General features: G+C 54.4%; 36 non-coding genes across 36 annotated transcripts; 24 read left to right on the top strand and 12 right to left on the bottom strand.

The window, feature by feature from the left end:
* Window positions 1-177: 177 nt before the first annotated feature.
* Window positions 178-249, bottom strand: Trnap-agg (transfer RNA proline (anticodon AGG)). The gene has a single exon. It is a non-coding gene; the product is annotated as a tRNA-Pro (tRNA).
* Window positions 250-737: 488 nt separating this feature from the next.
* Trnav-cac (transfer RNA valine (anticodon CAC)) lies at window positions 738-810 on the top strand. The gene has a single exon. It is a non-coding gene; the product is annotated as a tRNA-Val (tRNA).
* Window positions 811-968: 158 nt separating this feature from the next.
* On the top strand, window positions 969-1,041 carry Trnav-aac (transfer RNA valine (anticodon AAC)). The gene has a single exon. It is a non-coding gene; the product is annotated as a tRNA-Val (tRNA).
* A 184-nt stretch (window positions 1,042-1,225) lies between these two features.
* On the bottom strand, window positions 1,226-1,297 carry Trnap-agg (transfer RNA proline (anticodon AGG)). The gene has a single exon. It is a non-coding gene; the product is annotated as a tRNA-Pro (tRNA).
* Window positions 1,298-1,785: 488 nt separating this feature from the next.
* Trnav-cac (transfer RNA valine (anticodon CAC)) lies at window positions 1,786-1,858 on the top strand. The gene has a single exon. It is a non-coding gene; the product is annotated as a tRNA-Val (tRNA).
* A 158-nt stretch (window positions 1,859-2,016) lies between these two features.
* Trnav-aac (transfer RNA valine (anticodon AAC)) lies at window positions 2,017-2,089 on the top strand. Its single transcript has one exon. It is a non-coding gene; the product is annotated as a tRNA-Val (tRNA).
* A 184-nt stretch (window positions 2,090-2,273) lies between these two features.
* On the bottom strand, window positions 2,274-2,345 carry Trnap-agg (transfer RNA proline (anticodon AGG)). The gene has a single exon. It is a non-coding gene; the product is annotated as a tRNA-Pro (tRNA).
* A 488-nt stretch (window positions 2,346-2,833) lies between these two features.
* Trnav-cac (transfer RNA valine (anticodon CAC)) lies at window positions 2,834-2,906 on the top strand. The gene has a single exon. It is a non-coding gene; the product is annotated as a tRNA-Val (tRNA).
* A 158-nt stretch (window positions 2,907-3,064) lies between these two features.
* On the top strand, window positions 3,065-3,137 carry Trnav-aac (transfer RNA valine (anticodon AAC)). The gene has a single exon. It is a non-coding gene; the product is annotated as a tRNA-Val (tRNA).
* A 184-nt stretch (window positions 3,138-3,321) lies between these two features.
* Trnap-agg (transfer RNA proline (anticodon AGG)) lies at window positions 3,322-3,393 on the bottom strand. The gene has a single exon. It is a non-coding gene; the product is annotated as a tRNA-Pro (tRNA).
* A 488-nt stretch (window positions 3,394-3,881) lies between these two features.
* On the top strand, window positions 3,882-3,954 carry Trnav-cac (transfer RNA valine (anticodon CAC)). Its single transcript has one exon. It is a non-coding gene; the product is annotated as a tRNA-Val (tRNA).
* A 158-nt stretch (window positions 3,955-4,112) lies between these two features.
* Window positions 4,113-4,185, top strand: Trnav-aac (transfer RNA valine (anticodon AAC)). Its single transcript has one exon. It is a non-coding gene; the product is annotated as a tRNA-Val (tRNA).
* Window positions 4,186-4,369: 184 nt separating this feature from the next.
* Trnap-agg (transfer RNA proline (anticodon AGG)) lies at window positions 4,370-4,441 on the bottom strand. Its single transcript has one exon. It is a non-coding gene; the product is annotated as a tRNA-Pro (tRNA).
* Window positions 4,442-4,929: 488 nt separating this feature from the next.
* On the top strand, window positions 4,930-5,002 carry Trnav-cac (transfer RNA valine (anticodon CAC)). Its single transcript has one exon. It is a non-coding gene; the product is annotated as a tRNA-Val (tRNA).
* A 158-nt stretch (window positions 5,003-5,160) lies between these two features.
* Trnav-aac (transfer RNA valine (anticodon AAC)) lies at window positions 5,161-5,233 on the top strand. Its single transcript has one exon. It is a non-coding gene; the product is annotated as a tRNA-Val (tRNA).
* Window positions 5,234-5,417: 184 nt separating this feature from the next.
* Trnap-agg (transfer RNA proline (anticodon AGG)) lies at window positions 5,418-5,489 on the bottom strand. Its single transcript has one exon. It is a non-coding gene; the product is annotated as a tRNA-Pro (tRNA).
* Window positions 5,490-5,977: 488 nt separating this feature from the next.
* Trnav-cac (transfer RNA valine (anticodon CAC)) lies at window positions 5,978-6,050 on the top strand. Its single transcript has one exon. It is a non-coding gene; the product is annotated as a tRNA-Val (tRNA).
* Window positions 6,051-6,208: 158 nt separating this feature from the next.
* Trnav-aac (transfer RNA valine (anticodon AAC)) lies at window positions 6,209-6,281 on the top strand. The gene has a single exon. It is a non-coding gene; the product is annotated as a tRNA-Val (tRNA).
* Window positions 6,282-6,465: 184 nt separating this feature from the next.
* On the bottom strand, window positions 6,466-6,537 carry Trnap-agg (transfer RNA proline (anticodon AGG)). Its single transcript has one exon. It is a non-coding gene; the product is annotated as a tRNA-Pro (tRNA).
* A 488-nt stretch (window positions 6,538-7,025) lies between these two features.
* On the top strand, window positions 7,026-7,098 carry Trnav-cac (transfer RNA valine (anticodon CAC)). The gene has a single exon. It is a non-coding gene; the product is annotated as a tRNA-Val (tRNA).
* Window positions 7,099-7,256: 158 nt separating this feature from the next.
* Trnav-aac (transfer RNA valine (anticodon AAC)) lies at window positions 7,257-7,329 on the top strand. The gene has a single exon. It is a non-coding gene; the product is annotated as a tRNA-Val (tRNA).
* Window positions 7,330-7,513: 184 nt separating this feature from the next.
* Trnap-agg (transfer RNA proline (anticodon AGG)) lies at window positions 7,514-7,585 on the bottom strand. The gene has a single exon. It is a non-coding gene; the product is annotated as a tRNA-Pro (tRNA).
* Window positions 7,586-8,073: 488 nt separating this feature from the next.
* Window positions 8,074-8,146, top strand: Trnav-cac (transfer RNA valine (anticodon CAC)). Its single transcript has one exon. It is a non-coding gene; the product is annotated as a tRNA-Val (tRNA).
* A 158-nt stretch (window positions 8,147-8,304) lies between these two features.
* On the top strand, window positions 8,305-8,377 carry Trnav-aac (transfer RNA valine (anticodon AAC)). The gene has a single exon. It is a non-coding gene; the product is annotated as a tRNA-Val (tRNA).
* Window positions 8,378-8,561: 184 nt separating this feature from the next.
* Window positions 8,562-8,633, bottom strand: Trnap-agg (transfer RNA proline (anticodon AGG)). Its single transcript has one exon. It is a non-coding gene; the product is annotated as a tRNA-Pro (tRNA).
* A 488-nt stretch (window positions 8,634-9,121) lies between these two features.
* Window positions 9,122-9,194, top strand: Trnav-cac (transfer RNA valine (anticodon CAC)). Its single transcript has one exon. It is a non-coding gene; the product is annotated as a tRNA-Val (tRNA).
* Window positions 9,195-9,352: 158 nt separating this feature from the next.
* Window positions 9,353-9,425, top strand: Trnav-aac (transfer RNA valine (anticodon AAC)). Its single transcript has one exon. It is a non-coding gene; the product is annotated as a tRNA-Val (tRNA).
* A 184-nt stretch (window positions 9,426-9,609) lies between these two features.
* Window positions 9,610-9,681, bottom strand: Trnap-agg (transfer RNA proline (anticodon AGG)). The gene has a single exon. It is a non-coding gene; the product is annotated as a tRNA-Pro (tRNA).
* A 488-nt stretch (window positions 9,682-10,169) lies between these two features.
* Window positions 10,170-10,242, top strand: Trnav-cac (transfer RNA valine (anticodon CAC)). Its single transcript has one exon. It is a non-coding gene; the product is annotated as a tRNA-Val (tRNA).
* A 158-nt stretch (window positions 10,243-10,400) lies between these two features.
* On the top strand, window positions 10,401-10,473 carry Trnav-aac (transfer RNA valine (anticodon AAC)). Its single transcript has one exon. It is a non-coding gene; the product is annotated as a tRNA-Val (tRNA).
* Window positions 10,474-10,657: 184 nt separating this feature from the next.
* Trnap-agg (transfer RNA proline (anticodon AGG)) lies at window positions 10,658-10,729 on the bottom strand. Its single transcript has one exon. It is a non-coding gene; the product is annotated as a tRNA-Pro (tRNA).
* Window positions 10,730-11,217: 488 nt separating this feature from the next.
* Window positions 11,218-11,290, top strand: Trnav-cac (transfer RNA valine (anticodon CAC)). The gene has a single exon. It is a non-coding gene; the product is annotated as a tRNA-Val (tRNA).
* Window positions 11,291-11,448: 158 nt separating this feature from the next.
* On the top strand, window positions 11,449-11,521 carry Trnav-aac (transfer RNA valine (anticodon AAC)). Its single transcript has one exon. It is a non-coding gene; the product is annotated as a tRNA-Val (tRNA).
* A 184-nt stretch (window positions 11,522-11,705) lies between these two features.
* Window positions 11,706-11,777, bottom strand: Trnap-agg (transfer RNA proline (anticodon AGG)). The gene has a single exon. It is a non-coding gene; the product is annotated as a tRNA-Pro (tRNA).
* A 488-nt stretch (window positions 11,778-12,265) lies between these two features.
* Window positions 12,266-12,338, top strand: Trnav-cac (transfer RNA valine (anticodon CAC)). The gene has a single exon. It is a non-coding gene; the product is annotated as a tRNA-Val (tRNA).
* A 158-nt stretch (window positions 12,339-12,496) lies between these two features.
* Window positions 12,497-12,569, top strand: Trnav-aac (transfer RNA valine (anticodon AAC)). Its single transcript has one exon. It is a non-coding gene; the product is annotated as a tRNA-Val (tRNA).
* The last annotated feature ends 132 nt before the right edge of the window (window positions 12,570-12,701 follow it).

The raw sequence follows: 12,701 nt of genomic DNA, 5'->3' as shown, positions 1-12,701 counted from the left end.
ATCACTTTAAACCGACAAGCATTTGCTACGATCTGTACCGAAACCTTGGTGATCACCTTCATACGTCGGACCAGAGGGTCAGTTCCTTAGAGCAAATATGAAATTAGCTTTACATTGACGGGCAGTTTTTTGCGCTGACTCAGCCACCGACGTGCGACCAGTTTGCACAAAACGCTAGGGCTCGTCCGGGATTTGAACCCGGGACCTCCTGCACCCTAAGCAGGAATCATACCCCTAGACCAACGAGCCCTGTGACAGCGCGAGCGCCAAATATTCCAGCAAACTGCGTCCCTCGAAGTCGTCCAGGGTGCTCTTCGAGTCTGGTGCGGCTGGCGGGATGGGGGAGGTGCTCTCTGCCGGCAGTGCTGTTCTTCGACAGACTGTGTAGCGACACAATGGGTCATGGGCAGCACCGTTCTCGGAGGTGCCGTGGCCCGCGGTCGGCGGCCTCCCAGCGCTATTGGCATCTTCATGTAAAGCTGCAGCTGGGCTCGCACTGCCTGCTGCTAAGGAGGTGATTGTTTTTGCTAATGTGACTTGCAATAACGACTGCGCGAAACGCCGCTATCTCGTTCGGGATGCTACGACAGACACCCTCTCGAGCACCCCGAAGACTTGTTGAGCCCTCGGCAGCGATGGGTTTTAGGCTGTCAAAAGAACTATGGTGTGTGCATGCGCGGGCCAAAGAAAGGCTGAGGCGCCTTCGAGTGTACAAGGATGGAGTGAGCGTGTCCGTCGTTTCCGTAGTGTAGCGGTTATCACGTCTGCTTCACACGCAGAAGGTCCCCGGTTCGATCCCGGGCGGGAACAGTATTTTCCTGCCTATGTCGCATACTACTCCAGTGAGCCACGTCATGTGTGGATCTGCTGCATGTACCTTCGTCATGCAAGTGCCGCATTTATTGAATTTTTAAGTTACGATGGCAACCTTGTTACAAGTTGTCTGTGAAGCAAGCCTGAAAGCAGTAGTTTCCGTGGTGTAGCGGTTATCACGTCTGCCTAACACGCAGAAGGTCCCCGGTTCGATCCCGGGCGGAAACACTTTTTCATCACTTTAAACCGACAAGCATTTGCTACGATCTGTACCGAAACCTTGGTAATCACCTTCATACGTCGGACCAGAGGGTCAGTTCCTTAGAGCAAATATGAAATTAGCTTTACATTGACGGGCAGTTTTTTGCGCTGACTCAGCCACCGACGTGCGACCAGTTTGCACAAAACGCTAGGGCTCGTCCGGGATTTGAACCCGGGACCTCCTGCACCCTAAGCAGGAATCATACCCCTAGACCAACGAGCCCTGTGACAGCGCGAGCGCCAAATATTCCAGCAAACTGCGTCCCTCGAAGTCGTCCAGGGTGCTCTTCGAGTCTGGTGCGGCTGGCGGGATGGGGGAGGTGCTCTCTGCCGGCAGTGCTGTTCTTCGACAGACTGTGTAGCGACACAATGGGTCATGGGCAGCACCGTTCTCGGAGGTGCCGTGGCCCGCGGTCGGCGGCCTCCCAGCGCTATTGGCATCTTCATGTAAAGCTGCAGCTGGGCTCGCACTGCCTGCTGCTAAGGAGGTGATTGTTTTTGCTAATGTGACTTGCAATAACGACTGCGCGAAACGCCGCTATCTCGTTCGGGATGCTACGACAGACACCCTCTCGAGCACCCCGAAGACTTGTTGAGCCCTCGGCAGCGATGGGTTTTAGGCTGTCAAAAGAACTATGGTGTGTGCATGCGCGGGCCAAAGAAAGGCTGAGGCGCCTTCGAGTGTACAAGGATGGAGTGAGCGTGTCCGTCGTTTCCGTAGTGTAGCGGTTGTCACGTCTGCTTCACACGCAGAAGGTCCCCGGTTCGATCCCGGGCGGGAACAGTATTTTCCTGCCTATGTCGCATACTACTCCAGTGAGCCACGTCATGTGTGGATCTGCTGCATGTACCTTCGTCATGCAAGTGCCGCATTTATTGAATTTTTAAGTTACGATGGCAACCTTGTTACAAGTTGTCTGTGAAGCAAGCCTGAAAGCAGTAGTTTCCGTGGTGTAGCGGTTATCACGTCTGCCTAACACGCAGAAGGTCCCCGGTTCGATCCCGGGCGGAAACACTTTTTCATCACTTTAAACCGACAAGCATTTGCTACGATCTGTACCGAAACCTTGGTAATCACCTTCATACGTCGGACCAGAGGGTCAGTTCCTTAGAGCAAATATGAAATTAGCTTTACATTGACGGGCAGTTTTTTGCGCTGACTCAGCCACCGACGTGCGACCAGTTTGCACAAAACGCTAGGGCTCGTCCGGGATTTGAACCCGGGACCTCCTGCACCCTAAGCAGGAATCATACCCCTAGACCAACGAGCCCTGTGACAGCGCGAGCGCCAAATATTCCAGCAAACTGCGTCCCTCGAAGTCGTCCAGGGTGCTCTTCGAGTCTGGTGCGGCTGGCGGGATGGGGGAGGTGCTCTCTGCCGGCAGTGCTGTTCTTCGACAGACTGTGTAGCGACACAATGGGTCATGGGCAGCACCGTTCTCGGAGGTGCCGTGGCCCGCGGTCGGCGGCCTCCCAGCGCTATTGGCATCTTCATGTAAAGCTGCAGCTGGGCTCGCACTGCCTGCTGCTAAGGAGGTGATTGTTTTTGCTAATGTGACTTGCAATAACGACTGCGCGAAACGCCGCTATCTCGTTCGGGATGCTACGACAGACACCCTCTCGAGCACCCCGAAGACTTGTTGAGCCCTCGGCAGCGATGGGTTTTAGGCTGTCAAAAGAACTATGGTGTGTGCATGCGCGGGCCAAAGAAAGGCTGAGGCGCCTTCGAGTGTACAAGGATGGAGTGAGCGTGTCCGTCGTTTCCGTAGTGTAGCGGTTGTCACGTCTGCTTCACACGCAGAAGGTCCCCGGTTCGATCCCGGGCGGGAACAGTATTTTCCTGCCTATGTCGCATACTACTCCAGTGAGCCACGTCATGTGTGGATCTGCTGCATGTACCTTCGTCATGCAAGTGCCGCATTTATTGAATTTTTAAGTTACGATGGCAACCTTGTTACAAGTTGTCTGTGAAGCAAGCCTGAAAGCAGTAGTTTCCGTGGTGTAGCGGTTATCACGTCTGCCTAACACGCAGAAGGTCCCCGGTTCGATCCCGGGCGGAAACACTTTTTCATCACTTTAAACCGACAAGCATTTGCTACGATCTGTACCGAAACCTTGGTAATCACCTTCATACGTCGGACCAGAGGGTCAGTTCCTTAGAGCAAATATGAAATTAGCTTTACATTGACGGGCAGTTTTTTGCGCTGACTCAGCCACCGACGTGCGACCAGTTTGCACAAAACGCTAGGGCTCGTCCGGGATTTGAACCCGGGACCTCCTGCACCCTAAGCAGGAATCATACCCCTAGACCAACGAGCCCTGTGACAGCGCGAGCGCCAAATATTCCAGCAAACTGCGTCCCTCGAAGTCGTCCAGGGTGCTCTTCGAGTCTGGTGCGGCTGGCGGGATGGGGGAGGTGCTCTCTGCCGGCAGTGCTGTTCTTCGACAGACTGTGTAGCGACACAATGGGTCATGGGCAGCACCGTTCTCGGAGGTGCCGTGGCCCGCGGTCGGCGGCCTCCCAGCGCTATTGGCATCTTCATGTAAAGCTGCAGCTGGGCTCGCACTGCCTGCTGCTAAGGAGGTGATTGTTTTTGCTAATGTGACTTGCAATAACGACTGCGCGAAACGCCGCTATCTCGTTCGGGATGCTACGACAGACACCCTCTCGAGCACCCCGAAGACTTGTTGAGCCCTCGGCAGCGATGGGTTTTAGGCTGTCAAAAGAACTATGGTGTGTGCATGCGCGGGCCAAAGAAAGGCTGAGGCGCCTTCGAGTGTACAAGGATGGAGTGAGCGTGTCCGTCGTTTCCGTAGTGTAGCGGTTGTCACGTCTGCTTCACACGCAGAAGGTCCCCGGTTCGATCCCGGGCGGGAACAGTATTTTCCTGCCTATGTCGCATACTACTCCAGTGAGCCACGTCATGTGTGGATCTGCTGCATGTACCTTCGTCATGCAAGTGCCGCATTTATTGAATTTTTAAGTTACGATGGCAACCTTGTTACAAGTTGTCTGTGAAGCAAGCCTGAAAGCAGTAGTTTCCGTGGTGTAGCGGTTATCACGTCTGCCTAACACGCAGAAGGTCCCCGGTTCGATCCCGGGCGGAAACACTTTTTCATCACTTTAAACCGACAAGCATTTGCTACGATCTGTACCGAAACCTTGGTAATCGCCTTCATACGTCGGACCAGAGGGTCAGTTCCTTAGAGCAAATATGAAATTAGCTTTACATTGACGGGCAGTTTTTTGCGCTGACTCAGCCACCGACGTGCGACCAGTTTGCACAAAACGCTAGGGCTCGTCCGGGATTTGAACCCGGGACCTCCTGCACCCTAAGCAGGAATCATACCCCTAGACCAACGAGCCCTGTGACAGCGCGAGCGCCAAATATTCCAGCAAACTGCGTCCCTCGAAGTCGTCCAGGGTGCTCTTCGAGTCTGGTGCGGCTGGCGGGATGGGGGAGGTGCTCTCTGCCGGCAGTGCTGTTCTTCGACAGACTGTGTAGCGACACAATGGGTCATGGGCAGCACCGTTCTCGGAGGTGCCGTGGCCCGCGGTCGGCGGCCTCCCAGCGCTATTGGCATCTTCATGTAAAGCTGCAGCTGGGCTCGCACTGCCTGCTGCTAAGGAGGTGATTGTTTTTGCTAATGTGACTTGCAATAACGACTGCGCGAAACGCCGCTATCTCGTTCGGGATGCTACGACAGACACCCTCTCGAGCACCCCGAAGACTTGTTGAGCCCTCGGCAGCGATGGGTTTTAGGCTGTCAAAAGAACTATGGTGTGTGCATGCGCGGGCCAAAGAAAGGCTGAGGCGCCTTCGAGTGTACAAGGATGGAGTGAGCGTGTCCGTCGTTTCCGTAGTGTAGCGGTTGTCACGTCTGCTTCACACGCAGAAGGTCCCCGGTTCGATCCCGGGCGGGAACAGTATTTTCCTGCCTATGTCGCATACTACTCCAGTGAGCCACGTCATGTGTGGATCTGCTGCATGTACCTTCGTCATGCAAGTGCCGCATTTATTGAATTTTTAAGTTACGATGGCAACCTTGTTACAAGTTGTCTGTGAAGCAAGCCTGAAAGCAGTAGTTTCCGTGGTGTAGCGGTTATCACGTCTGCCTAACACGCAGAAGGTCCCCGGTTCGATCCCGGGCGGAAACACTTTTTCATCACTTTAAACCGACAAGCATTTGCTACGATCTGTACCGAAACCTTGGTAATCGCCTTCATACGTCGGACCAGAGGGTCAGTTCCTTAGAGCAAATATGAAATTAGCTTTACATTGACGGGCAGTTTTTTGCGCTGACTCAGCCACCGACGTGCGACCAGTTTGCACAAAACGCTAGGGCTCGTCCGGGATTTGAACCCGGGACCTCCTGCACCCTAAGCAGGAATCATACCCCTAGACCAACGAGCCCTGTGACAGCGCGAGCGCCAAATATTCCAGCAAACTGCGTCCCTCGAAGTCGTCCAGGGTGCTCTTCGAGTCTGGTGCGGCTGGCGGGATGGGGGAGGTGCTCTCTGCCGGCAGTGCTGTTCTTCGACAGACTGTGTAGCGACACAATGGGTCATGGGCAGCACCGTTCTCGGAGGTGCCGTGGCCCGCGGTCGGCGGCCTCCCAGCGCTATTGGCATCTTCATGTAAAGCTGCAGCTGGGCTCGCACTGCCTGCTGCTAAGGAGGTGATTGTTTTTGCTAATGTGACTTGCAATAACGACTGCGCGAAACGCCGCTATCTCGTTCGGGATGCTACGACAGACACCCTCTCGAGCACCCCGAAGACTTGTTGAGCCCTCGGCAGCGATGGGTTTTAGGCTGTCAAAAGAACTATGGTGTGTGCATGCGCGGGCCAAAGAAAGGCTGAGGCGCCTTCGAGTGTACAAGGATGGAGTGAGCGTGTCCGTCGTTTCCGTAGTGTAGCGGTTGTCACGTCTGCTTCACACGCAGAAGGTCCCCGGTTCGATCCCGGGCGGGAACAGTATTTTCCTGCCTATGTCGCATACTACTCCAGTGAGCCACGTCATGTGTGGATCTGCTGCATGTACCTTCGTCATGCAAGTGCCGCATTTATTGAATTTTTAAGTTACGATGGCAACCTTGTTACAAGTTGTCTGTGAAGCAAGCCTGAAAGCAGTAGTTTCCGTGGTGTAGCGGTTATCACGTCTGCCTAACACGCAGAAGGTCCCCGGTTCGATCCCGGGCGGAAACACTTTTTCATCACTTTAAACCGACAAGCATTTGCTACGATCTGTACCGAAACCTTGGTAATCGCCTTCATACGTCGGACCAGAGGGTCAGTTCCTTAGAGCAAATATGAAATTAGCTTTACATTGACGGGCAGTTTTTTGCGCTGACTCAGCCACCGACGTGCGACCAGTTTGCACAAAACGCTAGGGCTCGTCCGGGATTTGAACCCGGGACCTCCTGCACCCTAAGCAGGAATCATACCCCTAGACCAACGAGCCCTGTGACAGCGCGAGCGCCAAATATTCCAGCAAACTGCGTCCCTCGAAGTCGTCCAGGGTGCTCTTCGAGTCTGGTGCGGCTGGCGGGATGGGGGAGGTGCTCTCTGCCGGCAGTGCTGTTCTTCGACAGACTGTGTAGCGACACAATGGGTCATGGGCAGCACCGTTCTCGGAGGTGCCGTGGCCCGCGGTCGGCGGCCTCCCAGCGCTATTGGCATCTTCATGTAAAGCTGCAGCTGGGCTCGCACTGCCTGCTGCTAAGGAGGTGATTGTTTTTGCTAATGTGACTTGCAATAACGACTGCGCGAAACGCCGCTATCTCGTTCGGGATGCTACGACAGACACCCTCTCGAGCACCCCGAAGACTTGTTGAGCCCTCGGCAGCGATGGGTTTTAGGCTGTCAAAAGAACTATGGTGTGTGCATGCGCGGGCCAAAGAAAGGCTGAGGCGCCTTCGAGTGTACAAGGATGGAGTGAGCGTGTCCGTCGTTTCCGTAGTGTAGCGGTTGTCACGTCTGCTTCACACGCAGAAGGTCCCCGGTTCGATCCCGGGCGGGAACAGTATTTTCCTGCCTATGTCGCATACTACTCCAGTGAGCCACGTCATGTGTGGATCTGCTGCATGTACCTTCGTCATGCAAGTGCCGCATTTATTGAATTTTTAAGTTACGATGGCAACCTTGTTACAAGTTGTCTGTGAAGCAAGCCTGAAAGCAGTAGTTTCCGTGGTGTAGCGGTTATCACGTCTGCCTAACACGCAGAAGGTCCCCGGTTCGATCCCGGGCGGAAACACTTTTTCATCACTTTAAACCGACAAGCATTTGCTACGATCTGTACCGAAACCTTGGTAATCGCCTTCATACGTCGGACCAGAGGGTCAGTTCCTTAGAGCAAATATGAAATTAGCTTTACATTGACGGGCAGTTTTTTGCGCTGACTCAGCCACCGACGTGCGACCAGTTTGCACAAAACGCTAGGGCTCGTCCGGGATTTGAACCCGGGACCTCCTGCACCCTAAGCAGGAATCATACCCCTAGACCAACGAGCCCTGTGACAGCGCGAGCGCCAAATATTCCAGCAAACTGCGTCCCTCGAAGTCGTCCAGGGTGCTCTTCGAGTCTGGTGCGGCTGGCGGGATGGGGGAGGTGCTCTCTGCCGGCAGTGCTGTTCTTCGACAGACTGTGTAGCGACACAATGGGTCATGGGCAGCACCGTTCTCGGAGGTGCCGTGGCCCGCGGTCGGCGGCCTCCCAGCGCTATTGGCATCTTCATGTAAAGCTGCAGCTGGGCTCGCACTGCCTGCTGCTAAGGAGGTGATTGTTTTTGCTAATGTGACTTGCAATAACGACTGCGCGAAACGCCGCTATCTCGTTCGGGATGCTACGACAGACACCCTCTCGAGCACCCCGAAGACTTGTTGAGCCCTCGGCAGCGATGGGTTTTAGGCTGTCAAAAGAACTATGGTGTGTGCATGCGCGGGCCAAAGAAAGGCTGAGGCGCCTTCGAGTGTACAAGGATGGAGTGAGCGTGTCCGTCGTTTCCGTAGTGTAGCGGTTGTCACGTCTGCTTCACACGCAGAAGGTCCCCGGTTCGATCCCGGGCGGGAACAGTATTTTCCTGCCTATGTCGCATACTACTCCAGTGAGCCACGTCATGTGTGGATCTGCTGCATGTACCTTCGTCATGCAAGTGCCGCATTTATTGAATTTTTAAGTTACGATGGCAACCTTGTTACAAGTTGTCTGTGAAGCAAGCCTGAAAGCAGTAGTTTCCGTGGTGTAGCGGTTATCACGTCCGCCTAACACGCAGAAGGTCACCGGTTCGATCCCGGGCGGAAACACTTTTTCATCACTTTAAACCGACAAGCATTTGCTACGATCTGTACCGAAACCTTGGTAATCGCCTTCATACGTCGGACCAGAGGGTCAGTTCCTTAGAGCAAATATGAAATTAGCTTTACATTGACGGGCAGTTTTTTGCGCTGACTCAGCCACCGACGTGCGACCAGTTTGCACAAAACGCTAGGGCTCGTCCGGGATTTGAACCCGGGACCTCCTGCACCCTAAGCAGGAATCATACCCCTAGACCAACGAGCCCTGTGACAGCGCGAGCGCCAAATATTCCAGCAAACTGCGTCCCTCGAAGTCGTCCAGGGTGCTCTTCGAGTCTGGTGCGGCTGGCGGGATGGGGGAGGTGCTCTCTGCCGGCAGTGCTGTTCTTCGACAGACTGTGTAGCGACACAATGGGTCATGGGCAGCACCGTTCTCGGAGGTGCCGTGGCCCGCGGTCGGCGGCCTCCCAGCGCTATTGGCATCTTCATGTAAAGCTGCAGCTGGGCTCGCACTGCCTGCTGCTAAGGAGGTGATTGTTTTTGCTAATGTGACTTGCAATAACGACTGCGCGAAACGCCGCTATCTCGTTCGGGATGCTACGACAGACACCCTCTCGAGCACCCCGAAGACTTGTTGAGCCCTCGGCAGCGATGGGTTTTAGGCTGTCAAAAGAACTATGGTGTGTGCATGCGCGGGCCAAAGAAAGGCTGAGGCGCCTTCGAGTGTACAAGGATGGAGTGAGCGTGTCCGTCGTTTCCGTAGTGTAGCGGTTGTCACGTCTGCTTCACACGCAGAAGGTCCCCGGTTCGATCCCGGGCGGGAACAGTATTTTCCTGCCTATGTCGCATACTACTCCAGTGAGCCACGTCATGTGTGGATCTGCTGCATGTACCTTCGTCATGCAAGTGCCGCATTTATTGAATTTTTAAGTTACGATGGCAAACTTGTTACAAGTTGTCTGTGAAGCAAGCCTGAAAGCAGTAGTTTCCGTGGTGTAGCGGTTATCACGTCTGCCTAACACGCAGAAGGTCCCCGGTTCGATCCCGGGCGGAAACACTTTTTCATCACTTTAAACCGACAAGCATTTGCTACGATCTGTACCGAAACCTTGGTAATCACCTTCATACGTCGGACCAGAGGGTCAGTTCCTTAGAGCAAATATGAAATTAGCTTTACATTGACGGGCAGTTTTTTGCGCTGACTCAGCCACCGACGTGCGACCAGTTTGCACAAAACGCTAGGGCTCGTCCGGGATTTGAACCCGGGACCTCCTGCACCCTAAGCAGGAATCATACCCCTAGACCAACGAGCCCTGTGACAGCGCGAGCGCCAAATATTCCAGCAAACTGCGTCCCTCGAAGTCGTCCAGGGTGCTCTTCGAGTCTGGTGCGGCTGGCGGGATGGGGGAGGTGCTCTCTGCCGGCAGTGCTGTTCTTCGACAGACTGTGTAGCGACACAATGGGTCATGGGCAGCACCGTTCTCGGAGGTGCCGTGGCCCGCGGTCGGCGGCCTCCCAGCGCTATTGGCATCTTCATGTAAAGCTGCAGCTGGGCTCGCACTGCCTGCTGCTAAGGAGGTGATTGTTTTTGCTAATGTGACTTGCAATAACGACTGCGCGAAACGCCGCTATCTCGTTCGGGATGCTACGACAGACACCCTCTCGAGCACCCCGAAGACTTGTTGAGCCCTCGGCAGCGATGGGTTTTAGGCTGTCAAAAGAACTATGGTGTGTGCATGCGCGGGCCAAAGAAAGGCTGAGGCGCCTTCGAGTGTACAAGGATGGAGTGAGCGTGTCCGTCGTTTCCGTAGTGTAGCGGTTGTCACGTCTGCTTCACACGCAGAAGGTCCCCGGTTCGATCCCGGGCGGGAACAGTATTTTCCTGCCTATGTCGCATACTACTCCAGTGAGCCACGTCATGTGTGGATCTGCTGCATGTACCTTCGTCATGCAAGTGCCGCATTTATTGAATTTTTAAGTTACGATGGCAACCTTGTTACAAGTTGTCTGTGAAGCAAGCCTGAAAGCAGTAGTTTCCGTGGTGTAGCGGTTATCACGTCTGCCTAACACGCAGAAGGTCCCCGGTTCGATCCCGGGCGGAAACACTTTTTCATCACTTTAAACCGACAAGCATTTGCTACGATCTGTACCGAAACCTTGGTAATCGCCTTCATACGTCGGACCAGAGGGTCAGTTCCTTAGAGCAAATATGAAATTAGCTTTACATTGACGGGCAGTTTTTTGCGCTGACTCAGCCACCGACGTGCGACCAGTTTGCACAAAACGCTAGGGCTCGTCCGGGATTTGAACCCGGGACCTCCTGCACCCTAAGCAGGAATCATACCCCTAGACCAACGAGCCCTGTGACAGCGCGAGCGCCAAATATTCCAGCAAACTGCGTCCCTCGAAGTCGTCCAGGGTGCTCTTCGAGTCTGGTGCGGCTGGCGGGATGGGGGAGGTGCTCTCTGCCGGCAGTGCTGTTCTTCGACAGACTGTGTAGCGACACAATGGGTCATGGGCAGCACCGTTCTCGGAGGTGCCGTGGCCCGCGGTCGGCGGCCTCCCAGCGCTATTGGCATCTTCATGTAAAGCTGCAGCTGGGCTCGCACTGCCTGCTGCTAAGGAGGTGATTGTTTTTGCTAATGTGACTTGCAATAACGACTGCGCGAAACGCCGCTATCTCGTTCGGGATGCTACGACAGACACCCTCTCGAGCACCCCGAAGACTTGTTGAGCCCTCGGCAGCGATGGGTTTTAGGCTGTCAAAAGAACTATGGTGTGTGCATGCGCGGGCCAAAGAAAGGCTGAGGCGCCTTCGAGTGTACAAGGATGGAGTGAGCGTGTCCGTCGTTTCCGTAGTGTAGCGGTTGTCACGTCTGCTTCACACGCAGAAGGTCCCCGGTTCGATCCCGGGCGGGAACAGTATTTTCCTGCCTATGTCGCATACTACTCCAGTGAGCCACGTCATGTGTGGATCTGCTGCATGTACCTTCGTCATGCAAGTGCCGCATTTATTGAATTTTTAAGTTACGATGGCAACCTTGTTACAAGTTGTCTGTGAAGCAAGCCTGAAAGCAGTAGTTTCCGTGGTGTAGCGGTTATCACGTCTGCCTAACACGCAGAAGGTCCCCGGTTCGATCCCGGGCGGAAACACTTTTTCATCACTTTAAACCGACAAGCATTTGCTACGATCTGTACCGAAACCTTGGTAATCGCCTTCATACGTCGGACCAGAGGGTCAGTTCCTTAGAGCAAATATGAAATTAGCTTTACATTGACGGGCAGTTTTTTGCGCTGACTCAGCCACCGACGTGCGACCAGTTTGCACAAAACGCTAGGGCTCGTCTGGGATTTGAACCCGGGACCTCCTGCACCCTAAGCAGGAATCATACCCCTAGACCAACGAGCCCTGTGACAGCGCGAGCGCCAAATATTCCAGCAAACTGCGTCCCTCGAAGTCGTCCAGGGTGCTCTTCGAGTCTGGTGCGGCTGGCGGGATGGGGGAGGTGCTCTCTGCCGGCAGTGCTGTTCTTCGACAGACTGTGTAGCGACACAATGGGTCATGGGCAGCACCGTTCTCGGAGGTGCCGTGGCCCGCGGTCGGCGGCCTCCCAGCGCTATTGGCATCTTCATGTAAAGCTGCAGCTGGGCTCGCACTGCCTGCTGCTAAGGAGGTGATTGTTTTTGCTAATGTGACTTGCAATAACGACTGCGCGAAACGCCGCTATCTCGTTCGGGATGCTACGACAGACACCCTCTCGAGCACCCCGAAGACTTGTTGAGCCCTCGGCAGCGATGGGTTTTAGGCTGTCAAAAGAACTATGGTGTGTGCATGCGCGGGCCAAAGAAAGGCTGAGGCGCCTTCGAGTGTACAAGGATGGAGTGAGCGCGTCCGTCGTTTCCGTAGTGTAGCGGTTATCACGTCTGCTTCACACGCAGAAGGTCCCCGGTTCGATCCCGGGCGGGAACAGTATTTTCCTGCCTATGTCGCATACTACTCCAGTGAGCCACGTCATGTGTGGATCTGCTGCATGTACCTTCGTCATGCAAGTGCCGCATTTATTGAATTTTTAAGTTACGATGGCAACCTTGTTACAAGTTGTCTGTGAAGCAAGCCTGAAAGCAGTAGTTTCCGTGGTGTAGCGGTTATCACGTCTGCCTAACACGCAGAAGGTCCCCGGTTCGATCCCGGGCGGAAACACTTTTTCATCACTTTAAACCGACAAGCATTTGCTACGATCTGTACCGAAACCTTGGTAATCACCTTCATACGTCGGACCAGAGGGTCAGTTCCTTAGAGCAAATATGAAATTAGCTTTACATTGACGGGCAG

This window comes from Schistocerca nitens, chromosome 2 (genome assembly GCF_023898315.1).
Source record: "Schistocerca nitens isolate TAMUIC-IGC-003100 chromosome 2, iqSchNite1.1, whole genome shotgun sequence".
NCBI lineage: Eukaryota > Metazoa > Arthropoda > Insecta > Orthoptera > Acrididae > Schistocerca > Schistocerca nitens.
The sequence above is the reverse complement of the archived record's forward strand: the minus strand, read 5'-3'. Positions and strand labels throughout refer to the sequence as shown.